The following is a 17,327-nucleotide window of genomic DNA, read 5'->3' as shown; positions in this document are numbered from 1 at the left end:
CTTTTTCTGGAATTTGCAGTTGGAGATTTCAAGAGTTTTCAGGCCAAATGCAGAAAAGGAAATATCTTCCTTTAAAGACTCTACAGAATCATTCTCTGAAACTGCGTATTGATTTGTGCCTTCAGCTCACGGAGTTTAACCTTTCTTTTCATAGAGCAGTTTGGAAACACTCTGTAACGTCTGCAAGTGGATATTTGGACCTCTTTGAAGCCTTCGTTGGAAGCGGGATTTCTTCATAAAATGCTAGACAGAAGAATTCCCAGTAACTTCTTTGTGTGTGTGTATTCAACTCACAGAGTTGAACCTTCCTTTAGACAGAGTAGATTTGAAACACTCTTTTTGTTGAATTTAAATGTGGAGATTTCAAGCGAGTTGAGGCCAATGACAGAAAAGGAAATATCTTCGTTTAAAAACTAGACAGAATCATTCTCTGAAACAACGTAATGATGTGTGCGTTCAGCTCACAGAGTTTAACCATTCTTTTCATAGAGCAGTTTGAAAACACTCTGTTTGTAAAGTCTGCAAGTGCATATTTGGATCTCTTTGAAGTCTTCGTTGGAAGTGGGATTTCTTCATAAAATGCTAGACAGAAGAATTGTCAGTAACTTCTTTGTGTGTGTGTATTCAACTCACAGAGTTGAACCTTCCTTTAGACAGAGTAGATTTGAAACTCTCTTTTTGATGAATTTACATGTGGAGATTTCAAGCGAATTGAGGCCAATGACAGAAAAGGAAATATCTTCGTTTAAAAACTAGACAGAATCATTCTCTGAAACAACTTAATGATTTGTGCGTTCAGCTCAAAGAGTTTAACCTTTCTTTTCATAGAGCAGTTTGAAAACCCTCTGTTTGTAAAGTCTGCAAGTGGATATTTGGACCTTTACGAGGCCTTCTTTGGAAACGGGATTTCTTCATATAAAGCAAGACAGAAGATTTCTCAGTAACTTCCTTGTGTTGTGTGTATTCAGCTCACAGAGTTGAACCTTTCTATAGACAGAGCAGATTTGAAACTCTCTTTTTGTGGAATTTGCAGTTGGAGATTTCAAGCGATTTCACGCCAATGGTACAAAAGGAAATATCTTCGTTTAAAAACTAGACAGAATCATTCTCTGAAACTGCGTATTGATTTGTGCATTCAGCTCACGGAGTTTCACCTTTCTTTCATAGAGCAGTTTGGAAACACTCTGTTTGTAAAGTCTGCAAGTGGATATTTGGACCTCTTTGAAGCCTTCGTTGGAAGCGGGATTTCTTCATAAACTGCTAGACAGAAGAATTCTCAGTAACTTCTTTGTGTGTGTGTATTCAACTGACAGAGTTGAACCTTCCTTTAGACAGAGTAGATTTGAAACACTCTTTTTGTTTAATTTACATGTGGAGATTTCAAGCGAATTGAGGCCAATGACAGAAAAGGAAATATCTTCGTTTAAAAACTAGACAGAATCATTCTCTGAAACAACTTAATGATTTGTGCGTTCAGCTCACAGAGTTTAACCTTTCTTTTCATAGAGCAGTTTGAAAACACTCTGCTTGTAAAGTCTGCAAGTGAATATTTGGACCTTTACGAGGCCTTCGTTGGAAACGAGATTTCTTCATATAATGCAAGACAGAAGATTTCTCAGTAACTTCCTTGTGTTGTGTGTATTCAGCTCACAGAGTTGAACCTTTCTTTAGACAGAGCAGATTTGAAACTCTCTTTTTGTGGAATTTGCAGTTGGAGATTTCAAGCGATTTCACGCCAATGGTAGAAAAGGAAATATCTTCGTTTAAAAACTAGACAGAATCATTCTCTGAAACAACGTATTGATTTGTGCGTTCAGCTCACGGTGTTTCAACTTTCTTTTCATAGAGCAGTTTGGAAACACTCTGTTTGTAAAGTCTGCAAGTGGATATTTGGACCTATTTGAAGCCTTCGTTGGAAGCGGGATTTCTTCATAAAATGCTAGACAGAAGAATTCTCAGTAACTTCTTTGTGTGTGTGTATTCAACTCACAGAGTTGAACCTTCCTTTAGACAGAGTAGATTTGAAACACTCTTTTTGTTTAATTTACATGTGGAGATTTCAAGCGAATTGAGGCCAATGACAGAAAAGGAAATATCTTCGTTTAAAAACTAGACAGAATCATTCTCTGAAACAACTTAATGATTTGTGCGTTCAGCTCACAGAGTTTAACCTTTCTTTTCATAGATCTGTCTGAAAACACTCTGTTTGTAAAGTCTGCAAGTGGATATTTGGACCTTTAAGAGGCCTTCGTTGGAAAAGAGATTTCTTCATATAATGCAAGACAGAAGATTTCTCAGTAACTTCCTTGTGTTGTGTGTATAAAGCTCACAGAGTTGAACCTTTCTTTAGACAGAGCAGATTTGAAACTCTCTTTTTGTGGAATTTGCAGTTGGAGATTTCAAGCGTTTTCAGGCCAATTGCAGAAAAGGAAATATCTTCCTTTAAAAACTCTACAGAATCATTCTCTGAAACTGCGTATTGATTTGTGCGTTCAGCTCACGGAGTTTAACCTTTCTTTTCATAGAGCAGTTTGGAAACACTCTGTTTGTAAAGTCTGCAAGTGGATATTTGGACGTCTTTGAAGCCTTCGTTGGAAGCGGGATTTTTTCATAAAATGCTAGACAGAAGAATTCCCAGTAACTTCATTGTGTGTGTGTATTCAACTCACAGAGTTGAACCTTCCTTTAGACAGAGTAGATTTGAAACACTCTTTTTGTTGAATTTACATGTGGAGATTTCAAGCGAATTGAGGCCAATGACAGAAAAGGAAATATCTTCGTTTAAAAAGTAGAGAGAATCATTCTCTGAAACAACTTAATGATTTGTGCGTTCAGCTCACAGAGTTTAACCTTTCTTTTCATAGATCAGTCTGAAAACACTCTGTTTGTAAAGTCTGCAAGTGGATATTTGGACCTTTAAGAGGCCTTCGTTGGAAACGGGATTTCTTCATATAATGCAAGACAGAAGATTTCTCAGTAACTTCATTGTGTTGTGTGTATAAAGCTCACAGAGTTGAACCTTTCTTTAGACAGAGCAGATTTGAAAATCTCTTTTTGTGGAATTTGCAGTTGGAGATTTCAAGCGTTTTCAGGCCAATTGCAGAAAAGGAAATATCTTCGTTTAAAAACTAGACAGAATCATTCTCTGAAACTGCATATTGATTTGTGCGTTCAGCTCACGGAGTTTAACCTTTCTTTTCATAGAGCAGTTTGGAAACACTCTGTTTGTAAAGTCTGCAAGTGGATATTTGGACGTCTTTGAAGCCTTCGTTGGAAGCGGGATTTCTTCATAAAATGCTAGACAGAAGAATTCCCAGTAACTTCTTTGTGTGTGTATTCAGCTCACAGAGTTGAACCTTCCTTTAGACAGAGCAGATTTGAAACTCTCTTTTTGTGGAATTTGCAGTTGGAGATTTCAAGCGATTTCAGGCCAATGGTAGAAAAGGAAATATCTTCGTTTAAAAACTAGACAGAATCATTCTCTGAAACAACGTATTGATTTGTGCGTTCAGCTCACGGGGTTTAACCTTTCTTTTCATAGAGCAGGTTGAAAACACTCTGTTTGTAAAGACTGCAAGTGGATATTTGGACGTCTTTGAAGCCTTCGTTGGAAGCGGGATTTCTTCATAAACTGCTAGACAGAAGAATTCCCAGTAACTTCTTTGTGTGTGTGTATTCAACTCACAGAGTTGAACCTTCCTTTAGACAGAGAAGATTTGAAACACTCTTTTTGTTGAATTTACATGTGGAGATTTCAAGCGAGTTGAGGCCAATGACAGAAATGGAAATATCTTCGTTGAAAAACTAGACAGAATCATTCTCTGAAACAACGTATTGATTTGTGCGTTCAGCTCACAGAGTTTAACCTTTCTTTTCATAGAGCAGTTTGAAAACACTCTGTTTGTAAAGTCTGCAAGTGGATATTTGGACCTATTTGAAGCCTTCTTTGGAAGCGGGATTTCTTCATAAAATGCTAGACAGAAGAATTCTCAGTAACTTCTTTGTGTGTGTGTATTCAACTCACAGAGTTGAACCTTCCTTTAGACAGAGTAGATTTGAAACACTCTTTTTGTTTAATTTACATGTGGAGATTTCAAGCGAATTGAGGCCAATGACAGAAAAGGAAATATCTTCGTTTAAAAATTAGACAGAATCATTCTCTGAAACAACTTAATGATTTGTGCGTTCAGCTCACAGAGTTTAACCTTTCTTTTCATAGAGCAGTTTGAAAACACTCTGTTTGTAAAGTCTGCAAGTGGATATTTGGACCTTTACGAGGCCTTCGTTGGAAACGAGAATTCTTCATATAATGCAAGACAGAAGATTTCTCAGTAACTTCCTTGTGTTGTGTGTATTCAGCTCACAGAGTTGAACCTTTCTTTAGACAGAGCAGATTTGAAACTCTCTTTTTGTGGAATTTGCAGTTGGAGATTTCAAGCGATTTCACGCCAATGGTAGAAAAGGAAATATCTTCGTTTAAAAACTAGACAGAATCATTCTCAGAAACAACGTATTGATTTGTGCGTTCAGCTCAAGGAGTTTCACCTTTCTTTTCATAGAGCAGTTTGGAAACACTCTGTTTGTAAAGTCTGCAAGTGGATATTTGGACCTATTTGAAGCCTTCGTTGGAAGCGGGATTTCTTCATAAAATGCTAGACAGAAGAATTCTCAGTAACTTCTTTGTGTGTGTGTATTCAACTCACAGAGTTGAACCTTCCTTTAGACAGAGTAGATTTGAAACACTCTTTTTGTTTAATTTACACGTGGAGATTTCAAGCGAATTGAGGCCAATGACAAAAAAGGAAATATCTTCGTTTAAAAACTAGACAGAATCATTCTCTGAAACAACTTAATGACTTGTGCGTTCAGCTCACAGAGTTTAACCTTTCTTTTCATAGAGCAGTTTGAAAACAATCTGTTTGTAAAGTCTGCAAGTGGATATTTGGACCTTTAAGAGGCCTTCGTTGGAAACGGGATTTCTTCATATAATGCAAGACAGAAGATTTCTCAGTAACTTCCTTGTGTTGTGTGTATAAAGCTCACAGAGTTGAACCTTTCTTTAGACAGAGCAGATTTGAAACTCTCTTTTTGTGGAATTTGCAGTTGGAGATTTCAAGCGTTTTCAGGCCAATTGCAGAAAAGGAAATATCTTCCTTTAAAAACACTACAGAATCATTCTCTGAAACTGCGTATTGATTTGTGCGTTCAGCTCACGGAGTTTCACCTTTCTTTTCATAGAGCAGTTTGGAAACACTCTGTTTGTAAAGTCTGCAAGTGGATATTTGGACCTATTTGAAGCCTTCTTTGGAAGCGGGATTTCTTCATAAAATGCTAGACAGAAGAATTCCCAGTAACTTCTTTGTGTGTGTGTATTCAACTCACAGAGTTGAACCTTCCTTTAGACAGAGTAGACTTGAAACACTCTTTTTGTTGAATTTAAATGTGGAGATTTCAAGCGAATTGAGGCCAATGAGAGAAAAGGAAATATCTTCGTTTAAAAACTAGACAGAATCATTCTCTGAAACAACTTAATGATTTGTGCGTTCAGCTCACAGAGTTTAACCTTTCTTTTCATAGAGCAGTTTGAAAACCCTCTGTTTGTAAAGTCTGCAAGTGGATATTTGGACCTTTACGAGGCCTTCGTTGGAAACGGGATTTCTTCATATAATGCAAGACAGAAGATTTCTCAGTAACTTCTTTGTGTTGTGTGTATTCAGCTCACAGAGTTGAACCTTTCTTTAGACAGAGCAGATTTGAAACTCTCTTTTTGTGGAATTTGCAGTTGGAGATTTCAAGCGATTTCACGCCAATGGTACAAAAGGAAATATCTTCGTTTAAAAACTAGACAGAATCATTCTCTGATACAACGTATTGTTTTGTGCGTTCAGCTCACGGAGTTTCACCTTTCTTTTCATAGAGCAGTTTGGAAACACTCTGTTTGTAAAGTCTGCAAGTGGATATTTGGACCTATTTGAAGCCTTCGTTGGAAGCGGGATTTCTTCATAAAATGCTAGACAGAAGAATTCTCAGTAACTTCTTTGTGTGTGTGTATTCAACTCACAGAGTTGAACGTTCCTTTAGACAGAGTAGATTTGAAACACTCTTTTTGTTTAATTTACACGTGGAGATTTCAAGCGAATTGAGGCCAATGACAAAAAAGGAAATATCTTCGTTTAAAAACTAGACAGAATCATTCTCTGAAACAACTTAATGATTTGTGCGTTCAGCTCACAGAGTTTAACCTTTCTTTTCATAGAGCAGTTTGAAAACACTCTGTTTGTAAAGTCTGCAAGTGGATATTTGGACCTTTAAGAGGCCTTCGTTGGAAACGGGATTTCTTCATATAATGCAAGACAGAAGATTTCTCAGTAACTTCCTTGTGTTGTGTGTATTCAGCTCACAGAGTTGAACCTTTCTTTAGACAGAGCAGATTTGAAACTCTCTTTTTCTGGAATTTGCAGTTGGAGATTTCAAGCGTTTTCAGGCCAATTGCAGAAAAGGAAATATCTTCCTTTAAAAACTCTACAGAATCATTCTCTGAAACTGCGTATTGATTTGTGCATTCAGCTCACGGAGTTTAACCTTTCTTTTCATAGAGCAGTTTGGAAACACTCTGTTTGTAAAGTCTGCAAGTGGATATTTGGACGTCTTTGAAGCCTTCGTTGGAAGCGGGATTTCTTCATAAAATGCTACACAGAAGAATTCCCAGTAACTTCATTGTGTGTGTGTATTCAACTCACAGAGTTGAACCTTCCTTTAGACAGAGTAGATTTGAAACACTCTTTTTGTTGAATTTACATGTGGAGATTTCAAGCGAATTGAGGCCAATGACAGAAAAGGAAATATCTTCGTTTAAAAACTAGACAGAATCATTCTCTGAAACAACTTAATGATTTGTGCGTTCAGCTCACAGAGTTTAACCTTTCTTTTCATAGAGCAGTTTGAAAACCCTCTGTTTGTAAAGTCTGCAAGTGGATATTTGGACCTTTACGAGGCCTTCGTTGGAAACGGGATTTCTTCATATAATGCAAGACAGAAGATTTCTCAGTAAGTTCCTTGTGTTGTGTGTATTCAGCTCACAGAGTTGAACCTTTCTTTAGACAGAGCAGATTTGAAACTCTCTTTTTCTGGAATTTGCAGTTGGAGATTTCAAGCGTTTTCAGGCCAATTGCAGAAAAGGAAATATCTTCCTTTAAAAACTCTACAGAATCATTCTCTGAAACTGCGTATTGATTTGTGCATTCAGCTCACGGAGTTTAACCTTTCTTTTCATAGAGCAGTTTGGAAACACTCTGTTTGTAAAGTCTGCAAGTGGATATTTGGACGTCTTTGAAGCCTTCGTTGGAAGCGGGATTTCTTCATAAAATGCTAGACAGAAGAATTCCCAGTAACTTCATTGTGTGTGTGTATTCAACTCACAGAGTTGAACCTTCCTTTAGACAGAGTAGATTTGAAACACTCTTTTTGTTGAATTTACATGTGGAGATTTCAAGCGAATTGAGGCCAATGAGAGAAAAGGAAATATCTTCGTTTAAAAACTAGACAGAATCATTCTCTGAAACAACTTAATGATTTGTGCGTTCAGCTCACAGAGTTTAACCTTTCTTTTCATAGAGCAGTTTGAAAACCCTCTGTTTGTAAAGTCTGCAAGTGGATATTTGGACCTTTACGAGGCCTTCGTTGGAAACGGGATTTCTTCATATAATGCAAGACAGAAGATTTCTCAGTAACTTCCTTGTGTTGTGTGTATTCAGCTCACAGAGTTGAACCTTTCTTTAGACAGAGCAGATTTGAAACTCTCTTTTTGTGGAATTTGCAGTTGGAGATTTCAAGCGATTTCACGCCAATGGTACAAAAGGAAATATCTTCGTTTAAAAACTAGACAGAATCATTCTCTGAAACTGCGTATTGATTTGTGCATTCAGCTCACGGAGTTTCACCTTTCTTTCATAGAGCAGTTTGGAAACACTCTGTTTGTAAAGTCTGCAAGTGGATATTTGGACCTCTTTGAAGCCTTCGTTGGAAGCGGGGTTTCTTCATAAACTGCTAGACAGAAGAATTCTCAGTAACTTCTTTGTGTGTGTGTATTCAACTCACAGAGTTGAACCTTCCTTTAGACAGAGTAGATTTGAAACACTCTTTTTGTTTAATTTACATGTGGAGATTTCAAGCGAATTGAGGCCAATGACAGAAAAGGAAATATCTTCGTTTAAAAACTAGACAGAATAATTCTCTGAAACAACTTAATGATTTGTGCGTTCAGCTCAAAGAGTTTAACCTTTCTTTTCATAGAGCAGTTTGAAAACACTCTGCTTGTAAAGTCTGCAAGTGGATATTTGGACCTATTTGAAGCCTTCGTTGGAAGCGGGATTTCTTCATAAAATGCTAGACAGAAGAATTCTCAGTAACTTCTTTGTGTGTGTGTATTCAACTCACAGAGTTGAACCTTCCTTTAGACAGAGTAGATTTGAAACACTCTTTTTGTTTAATTTACATGTGGAGATTTCAAGCGAATTGAGGCCAATGACAGAAAAGGAAATATCTTCGTTTAAAAACTAGACAGAATCATTCTCTGAAACAACTTAATGATTTGTGCGTTCAGCTCACAGAGTTTAACCTTTCTTTTCATTGATCTGTCTGAAAACACTCTGTTTGTAAAGTCTGCAAGTGGATATTTGGACCTTTAAGAGGCCTTCGTTGGAAAAGGGATTTCTTCATATAATGCAAGACAGAAGATTTCTCAGTAACTTCCTTGTGTTGTGTGTATTCAGCTCACAGAGTTGAACCTTTCTTTAGACAGAGCAGATTTGAAACTCTCTTTTTCTGGAATTTGCAGTTGGAGATTTCAAGCGTTTTCAGGCCAATGGTAGAAAAGGAAATATCTTCGTTTAAAAACTAGACAGAATCATTCTCTGAAACAACGTAATGATTTGTGCGTTCAGCTCACAGAGTTTAACCGTTCTTTTCATAGAGCAGTTTGAAAACACTCTGTTTGTAAAGTCTGCAAGTGCATATTTGGATCTCTTTGAAGTCTTCGTTGGAAGTGGGATTTCTTCATAAAATGCTAGACAGAAGAATTCTCAGTAACTTCTTTGTGTGTGTGTATTCAACTCACAGAGTTGAACCTTCCTTTAGACAGAGTAGATTTGAAACTCTCTTTTTGATGAATTTACATGTGGAGATTTCAAGCGAATTGAGGCCAATGACAGAAAAGGAAATATCTTCGTTTAAAAACTAGACAGAATCATTCTCTGAAACAACTTAATGATTTGTGCGTTCAGCTCAAAGAGTTTAACCTTTCTTTTCATAGAGCAGTTTGAAAACCCTCTGTTTGTAAAGTCTGCAAGTGGATATTTGGACCTTTACGAGGCCTTCGTTGGAAACGGGATTTCTTCATATAAAGCAAGACAGAAGATTTCTCAGTAACTTCCTTGTGTTGTGTGTATTCAGCTCACAGAGTTGAACCTTTCTATAGACAGAGCAGATTTGAAACTCTCTTTTTGTGGAATTTGCAGTTGGAGATTTCAAGCGATTTCACGCCAATGGTACAAAAGGAAATATCTTCGTTTAAAAACTAGACAGAATCATTCTCTGAAACTGCGTATTGATTTGTGCATTCAGCTCACGGAGTTTCACCTTTCTTTCATAGAGCAGTTTGGAAACACTCTGTTTGTAAAGTCTGCAAGTGGATATTTGGACCTCTTTGAAGCCTTCGTTGGAAGCGGGATTTCTTCATAAACTGCTAGACAGAAGAATTCTCAGTAACTTCTTTGTGTGTGTGTATTCAACTCACAGAGTTGAACCTTCCTTTAGACAGAGTAGATTTGAAACACTCTTTTTGTTTAATTTACATGTGGAGATTTCAAGCGAATTGAGGCCAATGACAGAAAAGGAAATATCTTCGTTTAAAAACTAGACAGAATCATTCTCTGAAACAACTTAATGATTTGTGCGTTCAGCTCACAGAGTTTAACCTTTCTTTTCATAGAGCAGTTTGAAAACACTCTGCTTGTAAAGTCTGCAAGTGGATATTTGGACCTTTACGAGGCCTTCGTTGGAAACGAGATTTCTTCATATAATGCAAGACAGAAGATTTCTCAGTAACTTCCTTGTGTTGTGTGTATTCAGCTCACAGAGTTGAACCTTTCTTTAGACAGAGCAGATTTGAAACTCTCTTTTTGTGGAATTTGCAGTTGGAGATTTCAAGCGATTTCACGCCAATGGTAGAAAAGGAAATATCTTCGTTTAAAAACTAGACAGAATCATTCTCTGAAACAACGTATTGATTTGTGCGTTCAGATCACGGTGTTTCAACTTTCTTTTCATAGAGCAGTTGGGAAACACTCTGTTTGTAAAGTCTGCAAGTGGATATTTGGACCTATTTGAAGCCTTCGTTGGAAGCGGGATTTCTTCATAAAATGCTAGACAGAAGAATTCTCAGTAACTTCTTTGTGTGTGTGTATTCAACTCACAGAGTTGAACCTTCCTTTAGACAGAGTAGATTTGAAACACTCTTTTTGTTTAATTTACACGTGGAGATTTCAAGCGAATTGAGGCCAATGACAGAAAAGGAAATATCTTCGTTTAAAAACTAGACAGAATCATTCTCTGAAACAACTTAATGATTTGTGCGTTCAGCTCACAGAGTTTAACCTTTCTTTTCGTAGAGCAGTTTGAAAACACTCTGTTTGTAAAGTCTGCAAGTGGATATTTGGACCTTTACGAGGCCTTCGTTGGAAAAGAGAATTCTTCATATAATGCAAGACAGAATTTTCAGTAACTTCCTTGTGTTGTGTGTATTCAGCTCACAGAGTTGAACCTTTCTTTAGACAGAGCAGATTTGAAACTCTCTTTTTGTGGAATTTGCAGTTGGAGATTTCAAGCGATTTCAGGCCAATGGTACAAAAGGAAATATCTTCGTTTAAAAACTAGACAGAATCATTCTCTGAAACTGCGTATTGATTTGTGCATTCAGCTCACGGAGTTTCACCTTTCTTTCATAGAGCAGTTTGGAAACACTCTGTTTGTAAAGTCTGCAAGTGGATATTTGGACCTCTTTGAAGCCTTCGTTGGAAGCGGGATTTCTTCATAAACTGCTAGACAGAAGAATTCTCAGTAACTTCTTTGTGTGTGTGTATTCAACTGACAGAGTTGAACCTTCCTTTAGACAGAGTAGATTTGAAACACTCTTTTTGTTTAATTTACATGTGGAGATTTCAAGCGAATTGAGGCCAATGACAGAAAAGGAAATATCTTCGTTTAAAAACTAGACAGAATCATTCTCTGAAACAACTTAATGACTTGTGCGTTCAGCTCACAGAGTTTAACCTTTCTTTTCATAGAGCAGTTTGAAAACACTCTGCTTGTAAAGTCTGCAAGTGGATATTTGGACCTTTACGATGCCTTCGTTGGAGACGAGATTTCTTCATATAATGCAAGACAGAAGATTTCTCAGTAACTTCCTTGTCTTGTGTGTATAAAGCTCACAGAGTTGAACCTTTCTTTAGACAGAGCAGATTTGAAACTCTCTTTTTCTGGAATTTGCAGTTGGAGATTTCAAGAGTTTTCAGGCCAAATGCAGAAAAGGAAATATCTTCCTTTAAAGACTCTACAGAATCATTCTCTGAAACTGCGTATTGATTTGTGCCTTCAGCTCACGGAGTTTAACCTTTCTTTTCATAGAGCAGTTTGGAAACACTCTGTAACGTCTGCAAGTGGATATTTGGACCTCTTTGAAGCCTTCGTTGGAAGCGGGATTTCTTCATAAAATGCTAGACAGAAGAATTCCCAGTAACTTCTTTGTGTGTGTGTATTCAACTCACAGAGTTGAACCTTCCTTTAGACAGAGTAGATTTGAAACACTCTTTTTGTTGAATTTAAATGTGGAGATTTCAAGCGAGTTGAGGCCAATGACAGAAAAGGAAATATCTTCGTTTAAAAACTAGACAGAATCATTCTCTGAAACAACGTAATGATGTGTGCGTTCAGCTCACAGAGTTTAACCATTCTTTTCATAGAGCAGTTTGAAAACACTCTGTTTGTAAAGTCTGCAAGTGCATATTTGGATCTCTTTGAAGTCTTCGTTGGAAGTGGGATTTCTTCATAAAATGCTAGACAGAAGAATTGTCAGTAACTTCTTTGTGTGTGTGTATTCAACTCACAGAGTTGAACCTTCCTTTAGACAGAGTAGATTTGAAACTCTCTTTTTGATGAATTTACATGTGGAGATTTCAAGCGAATTGAGGCCAATGACAGAAAAGGAAATATCTTCGTTTAAAAACTAGACAGAATCATTCTCTGAAACAACTTAATGATTTGTGCGTTCAGCTCAAAGAGTTTAACCTTTCTTTTCATAGAGCAGTTTGAAAACCCTCTGTTTGTAAAGTCTGCAAGTGGATATTTGGACCTTTACGAGGCCTTCTTTGGAAACGGGATTTCTTCATATAAAGCAAGACAGAAGATTTCTCAGTAACTTCCTTGTGTTGTGTGTATTCAGCTCACAGAGTTGAACCTTTCTATAGACAGAGCAGATTTGAAACTCTCTTTTTGTGGAATTTGCAGTTGGAGATTTCAAGCGATTTCACGCCAATGGTACAAAAGGAAATATCTTCGTTTAAAAACTAGACAGAATCATTCTCTGAAACTGCGTATTGATTTGTGCATTCAGCTCACGGAGTTTCACCTTTCTTTCATAGAGCAGTTTGGAAACACTCTGTTTGTAAAGTCTGCAAGTGGATATTTGGACCTCTTTGAAGCCTTCGTTGGAAGCGGGATTTCTTCATAAACTGCTAGACAGAAGAATTCTCAGTAACTTCTTTGTGTGTGTGTATTCAACTGACAGAGTTGAACCTTCCTTTAGACAGAGTAGATTTGAAACACTCTTTTTGTTTAATTTACATGTGGAGATTTCAAGCGAATTGAGGCCAATGACAGAAAAGGAAATATCTTCGTTTAAAAACTAGACAGAATCATTCTCTGAAACAACTTAATGATTTGTGCGTTCAGCTCACAGAGTTTAACCTTTCTTTTCATAGAGCAGTTTGAAAACACTCTGCTTGTAAAGTCTGCAAGTGAATATTTGGACCTTTACGAGGCCTTCGTTGGAAACGAGATTTCTTCATATAATGCAAGACAGAAGATTTCTCAGTAACTTCCTTGTGTTGTGTGTATTCAGCTCACAGAGTTGAACCTTTCTTTAGACAGAGCAGATTTGAAACTCTCTTTTTGTGGAATTTGCAGTTGGAGATTTCAAGCGATTTCACGCCAATGGTAGAAAAGGAAATATCTTCGTTTAAAAACTAGACAGAATCATTCTCTGAAACAACGTATTGATTTGTGCGTTCAGCTCACGGTGTTTCAACTTTCTTTTCATAGAGCAGTTGGGAAACACTCTGTTTGTAAAGTCTGCAAGTGGATATTTGGACCTATTTGAAGCCTTCGTTGGAAGTGGGATTTCTTCATAAAATGCTAGACAGAAGAATTCTCAGTAACTTCTTTGTGTGTGTGTATTCAACTCACAGAGTTGAACCTTCCTTTAGACAGAGTAGATTTGAAACACTCTTTTTGTTTAATTTACATGTGGAGATTTCAAGCGAATTGAGGCCAATGACAGAAAAGGAAATATCTTCGTTTAAAAACTAGACAGAATCATTCTCTGAAACAACTTAATGATTTGTGCGTTCAGCTCACAGAGTTTAACCTTTCTTTTCATAGATCTGTCTGAAAACACTCTGTTTGTAAAGTCTGCAAGTGGATATTTGGACCTTTAAGAGGCCTTCGTTGGAAAAGAGATTTCTTCATATAATGCAAGACAGAAGATTTCTCAGTAACTTCCTTGTGTTGTGTGTATAAAGCTCACAGAGTTGAACCTTTCTTTAGACAGAGCAGATTTGAAACTCTCTTTTTGTGGAATTTGCAGTTGGAGATTTCAAGCGTTTTCAGGCCAATTGCAGAAAAGGAAATATCTTCCTTTAAAAACTCTACAGAATCATTCTCTGAAACTGCGTATTGATTTGTGCGTTCAGCTCACGGAGTTTAACCTTTCTTTTCATAGAGCAGTTTGGAAACACTCTGTTTGTAAAGTCTGCAAGTGGATATTTGGACGTCTTTGAAGCCTTCGTTGGAAGCGGGATTTTTTCATAAAATGCTAGACAGAAGAATTCCCAGTAACTTCATTGTGTGTGTGTATTCAACTCACAGAGTTGAACCTTCCTTTAGACAGAGTAGATTTGAAACACTCTTTTTGTTGAATTTACATGTGGAGATTTCAAGCGAATTGAGGCCAATGACAGAAAAGGAAATATCTTCGTTTAAAAAGTAGAGAGAATCATTCTCTGAAACAACTTAATGATTTGTGCGTTCAGCTCACAGAGTTTAACCTTTCTTTTCATAGATCAGTCTGAAAACACTCTGTTTGTAAAGTCTGCAAGTGGATATTTGGACCTTTAAGAGGCCTTCGTTGGAAACGGGATTTCTTCATATAATGCAAGACAGAAGATTTCTCAGTAACTTCATTGTGTTGTGTGTATAAAGCTCACAGAGTTGAACCTTTCTTTAGACAGAGCAGATTTGAAAATCTCTTTTTGTGGAATTTGCAGTTGGAGATTTCAAGCGTTTTCAGGCCAATTGCAGAAAAGGAAATATCTTCGTTTAAAAACTAGACAGAATCATTCTCTGAAACTGCATATTGATTTGTGCGTTCAGCTCACGGAGTTTAACCTTTCTTTTCATAGAGCAGTTTGGAAACACTCTGTTTGTAAAGTCTGCAAGTGGATATTTGGACGTCTTTGAAGCCTTCGTTGGAAGCGGGATTTCTTCATAAAATGCTAGACAGAAGAATTCCCAGTAACTTCTTTGTGTGTGTATTCAGCTCACAGGGTTGAACCTTCCTTTAGACAGAGCAGATTTGAAACTCTCTTTTTGTGGAATTTGCAGTTGGAGATTTCAAGCGATTTCAGGCCAATGGTAGAAAAGGAAATATCTTCGTTTAAAAACTAGACAGAATCATTCTCTGAAACAACGTATTGATTTGTGCGTTCAGCTCACGGGGTTTAACCTTTCTTTTCATAGAGCAGGTTGAAAACACTCTGTTTGTAAAGACTGCAAGTGGATATTTGGACGTCTTTGAAGCCTTCGTTGGAAGCGGGATTTCTTCATAAACTGCTAGACAGAAGAATTCCCAGTAACTTCTTTGTGTGTGTGTATTCAACTCACAGAGTTGAACCTTCCTTTAGACAGAGAAGATTTGAAACACTCTTTTTGTTGAATTTACATGTGGAGATTTCAAGCGAGTTGAGGCCAATGACAGAAATGGAAATATCTTCGTTGAAAAACTAGACAGAATCATTCTCTGAAACAACGTATTGATTTGTGCGTTCAGCTCACAGAGTTTAACCTTTCTTTTCATAGAGCAGTTTGAAAACACTCTGTTTGTAAAGTCTGCAAGTGGATATTTGGACCTATTTGAAGCCTTCTTTGGAAGCGGGATTTCTTCATAAAATGCTAGACAGAAGAATTCTCAGTAACTTCTTTGTGTGTGTGTATTCAACTCACAGAGTTGAACCTTCCTTTAGACAGAGTAGATTTGAAACACTCTTTTTGTTTAATTTACATGTGGAGATTTCAAGCGAATTGAGGCCAATGACAGAAAAGGAAATATCTTCGTTTAAAAATTAGACAGAATCATTCTCTGAAACAACTTAATGATTTGTGCGTTCAGCTCACAGAGTTTAACCTTTCTTTTCATAGAGCAGTTTGAAAACACTCTGTTTGTAAAGTCTGCAAGTGGATATTTGGACCTTTACGAGGCCTTCGTTGGAAACGAGAATTCTTCATATAATGCAAGACAGAAGATTTCTCAGTAACTTCCTTGTGTTGTGTGTATTCAGCTCACAGAGTTGAACCTTTCTTTAGACAGAGCAGATTTGAAACTCTCTTTTTGTGGAATTTGCAGTTGGAGATTTCAAGCGATTTCACGCCAATGGTAGAAAAGGAAATATCTTCGTTTAAAAACTAGACAGAATCATTCTCAGAAACAACGTATTGATTTGTGCGTTCAGCTCAAGGAGTTTCACCTTTCTTTTCATAGAGCAGTTTGGAAACACTCTGTTTGTAAAGTCTGCAAGTGGATATTTGGACCTATTTGAAGCCTTCGTTGGAAGCGGGATTTCTTCATAAAATGCTAGACAGAAGAATTCTCAGTAACTTCTTTGTGTGTGTGTATTCAACTCACAGAGTTGAACCTTCCTTTAGACAGAGTAGATTTGAAACACTCTTTTTGTTTAATTTACATGTGGAGATTTCAAGCGAATTGAGGCCAATGACAAAAAAGGAAATATCTTCGTTTAAAAACTAGACAGAATCATTCTCTGAAACAACTTAATGACTTGTGCGTTCAGCTCACAGAGTTTAACCTTTCTTTTCATAGAGCAGTTTGAAAACACTCTGTTTGGAAAGTCTGCAAGTGGATATTTGGACCTTTAAGAGGCCTTCGTTGGAAACGGGATTTCTTCATATAATGCAAGACAGAAGATTTCTCAGTAACTTCCTTGTGTTGAGTGTATTCAGCTCACAGAGATGAAACTTCCTTTAGACAGAGCAGATTTGAAACTCTCTTTTTGTGGAATTTGCAGTTGGAGATTTCAAGCGATTTCAGGCCAATGGTAGAAAAGGAAATATCTTCGTTTAAAAAGTAGACAGAATCATTCTCTGAAACAACTTAATGATTTGTGCGTTCAGCTCACAGAGTTTAACCTTTCTTTTCATAGAGCAGTTTGAAAACACTCTGTTTGTAAAGTGTGCAAGTGGATATTTGGACCTCTTTGAAGCCTTCGTTGGAAGCGGGATTTTTTCATAAAATGCTAAACAGAAGAATTCTCAGTAACTTCTTTGTGTGTGTGTATTCAACTCACAGAGTTGAACCTTCCTTTAGACAGAGTAGATTTGAAACACTCTTTTTGTTTTATTTACATGTGGAGATTTCAAGTGAATTGAGGCCAATGACAGAAAAGGAAATATCTTCGTTTAAAAACTAGACAGAATCATTCTCTGAAACAACGTAATGATTTGTGCGTTCAGCTCACAGAGTTTAACCTTTCTTTTCATAGAGCAGTTTGAAAACACTCTGTTTGTAAAGTCTGCAAGTGGATATTTGGACCTTTACGAGGCCTTCGTTGGAAACGAGAATTCTTCATATAATGCAAGACAGAAGATTTCTCAGTAACTTCCTTGTGTTGTGTGTATTCAGCTCACAGAGTTGAACCTTTCTTTAGACAGAGCAGATTTGAAACTCTCTTTTTGTGGAATTTGCAGTTGGAGATTTCAAGCGA

Source organism: Pan paniscus, chromosome 23 (genome assembly GCF_029289425.2).
Source record: "Pan paniscus chromosome 23, NHGRI_mPanPan1-v2.0_pri, whole genome shotgun sequence".
Taxonomy (NCBI): Eukaryota; Metazoa; Chordata; class Mammalia; order Primates; family Hominidae; genus Pan; species Pan paniscus.
This window is presented reverse-complemented; position numbering follows the sequence as displayed.